The sequence below is a fragment of the Lytechinus variegatus genome, chromosome 19 (genome assembly GCF_018143015.1).
Source record: "Lytechinus variegatus isolate NC3 chromosome 19, Lvar_3.0, whole genome shotgun sequence".
Taxonomy (NCBI): Eukaryota; Metazoa; Echinodermata; class Echinoidea; order Temnopleuroida; family Toxopneustidae; genus Lytechinus; species Lytechinus variegatus.
In genome coordinates, this window is record NC_054758.1 from 16,024,988 (window position 1) to 16,027,936 (window position 2,949).

The 2,949-nt window shown below is 37.5% G+C and overlaps 1 long non-coding RNA gene across 1 annotated transcript; it reads left to right on the forward strand.

The window, feature by feature from the left end:
- The first annotated feature begins 414 nt into the window (after positions 1 to 414).
- On the forward strand, positions 415 to 2,707 carry LOC121406142. Its single transcript, XR_005968757.1, has 3 exons — positions 415 to 1,215; positions 1,625 to 1,797; positions 2,344 to 2,707. It is a non-coding gene; the product is annotated as an uncharacterized LOC121406142 (long non-coding RNA).
- Positions 2,708 to 2,949: the final 242 nt, after the last annotated feature.

Here is a 2,949-nt window from a genome sequence, read left to right on the forward strand (position 1 = left end):
CTTGGATAAAAGACTTTCTTCAAGGAAGACACCAGAGAGTAAAAGTAAATGAGGAGTTATCTGACTGGACTAGGGTTAGAAGCGGCGTGCCCCAAGGAAGTGTTCAGTGTTCTCGGCCCGACAATGTTTGTTATCTCCATAAATGATCTGCCTGAATGCCTTCAAGGGAAAGTTAGGATGTATGCTGACGACACCAAGTTCTATGGTAAAGCCTCCACCAACGATGATCTCTGTGTAATACAGAATGACCTCGATACCCTAACAGAATGGAGTAATATTTGGCAGTTGCACTTCAACTCAGAAAGTGCAAAGTATTACATATCGGCCCAGGAAATGCTAAGCACACATATTTTCTTGGATCCGAAGTACTTGAGCACACTTCAGAAGAAAGAGATCTTGGCATACTGATTGGCATACTGATTGACAATGAGCTTAAATTTCATAACCATGTCGCAAGTACTGTGAAAAAGGCCAATGGCGTACTCTCATGTATACGACGTAGTTTTGAATGCAGAGATAAATTTACAATACCAAGGCTCTACAAAGGACTTGTCAGACCCATCTTGGATTATGGCAACTCTATATGGTACCCCAGATTCAAGAGTGATGCTAAATCCATCGAGAAAGTTCAAAAGAGAGCAACCAAAATGATCTATGCTATTAGGAATCACTCATACACAGAGAGACTGAAGGCACTCAACCTCCCATCCCTTCAGTACCGCAGACGTCGTGGAGACATGATCCAAGTGTACAAAATTGTTCATGGATTTGAACGCATCCCAAGAGATGCCTTCTTTGAACTATCAGCAGGCAATACAAGAGGTCACAGTCTGAAGCTTTCTAAACCCAGATGCTTGACCAAACTGAGGCAAGATTCATTCAGCCATCGGGTCATAAATGACTGGAACTCACTCCCTGAAGAAGTAGTTACAGCTCAGACTGTGAATAGCTTCAAGATCAGACTGGACAAGGTGTGGGCAGACCAGCGGTTCTGCTCACCATATGAGTAGCAAACCCCTTTAAGATAGAGATCTGAGCCAAAAATGACACCGAGCAGACACCACACCAATCATTGAGATGGATGAAAATGGCACAGAACTGGAAGCCTGACTGCTGGGATCCACAGCACTCTTCCAGAAGTTTGGGTAAAGGTAAAGCATCTTACAACATGCACAGGCAGTCCTGAGAGACTATTAAAGGGGGATTGTTAGAGAGGTATGTGGACTATTGTCTTTTTTTCTAATTTTTTTCTTTGTCACCGTCTAAATCTATTTCATCATAAAATTTGTTGTCATGATAAAGAACCACTTATTTTGATCAATTTCAATCTTGGTTGATGTGCACATCTGACAGTGACTGAATTGATCTAAATTTCGTGTCACATGGTCCTAGAGTATAATGCCTAAATGTCAAATATTTGTAGATCCAGTTTATTAATTTAAATTTAACTTTATGAAAATGGCGATCTGATTAGGTAGTGGGCAAAAAAGTCAACTGACCAAATATATGCAGATTTAAAAGGTAGGCATATTAATTTTGACAGTACGCAGTAAAGGTAGTTAAGAATACATGTTTTTTTTTAATGTTTAAATAGTTTCTTTTGCTTCTCACTCTAACTCAATAGGAATATGCCAACAAGAACTGCAATTAGGAGTCGTTGACAGGAGGAAACTTTTTAAAAGAGACCACACACTACCTCATCAACATTCTTGAAGATGATCCGAGCCTGAAGAGGGACAAAGGGCCTAGTGATAGACTACCTTTCTGCAAGTATTGACAATTCTGCTTTTGTATGGTGTATTTTTTAAATAAAAAAGTTATATGACAATAACATCTCTTGACAAGCCTAGTGTATTTCAAGTATTAGTGATATTCTTGTAAGAAGGAAGCCTCAATGTGAAAAGTGACAAGAAATTTTGGCAACTGCCTGTTTTTAATTTACAATGAACTGTGCATACGATAATACAATCAGAAATGTAAATTAGAACTATATGTTTTGTCATGCATTGTGGACAGATTCTTCCAAAATCCCTAATTTACATTAAAGAAAAAAATTTGAGAGGTTGCATCATTATCTTGGTTATTTGAAAAAAAACTATTGCATCGGCTATGCTCAATGTATGTTTGTCACACAAATGTATATGGGATACGGATAGGTTTAGCCTTTAGATCAGTAAAGTGATTTTTAAAGGATTCCATATGGGAACCAGTCTTTTTTTCTTTCAAATCTTACAATGTAAAGACAATAGAATAGTTACATTTTGTTTTCTCTTTGTCATCTTAAAAAATAAAAAAAAAACGCAGAGTAAGATGCAACTTCTGGCAATATATCTTCATTTACAGGATAATTTCAGGGAATACGAGGTAATGAGGCATCAGTGTTGCAATCATCTGTTTGTGAGACTTGATCAAAGATGTTTCGCAAGCGATAGAAAAAAAGGGGTTTTGTGAGAACTTCAACAACCAGAGATGAGATTGAGACTACCCAAAAACAACTGTATGAGTGATCGATGGGACCCATGTCTATACAAGAATTCCTGGAGGGAAACAAGCCTTGTACTTTCCTGAAGGGAAAGTCCACCCCAACAAAAAGTTTCTTTGATATAATAGAGAAAAGTCCAATCAGCGTAACTCTGAACATTTCATCAAAATTTGACATAAAGTGAGAAAGTGTTGACATTTTTAAGTTTCGCTTATTTTCACAAAACAGATATATGCACAGCCTGGTCAGTATGCAAATAAGTGACGTTCTCCACTCAGTGTTTCTTTTTGTAATATACTACGATCATGATTCCCCCCCTCATAATGTGTATAAAGTACAGGTGTAACATGGTCTGATTTCTCCCTGAAACTGTTGTAAAAAGCCATTGTGGCAACCTATACTCAATTCGATGAAGAGTTTTCTCATAATTGTGAATTCTGTAAAAAAATCAAGCATTATAATATATT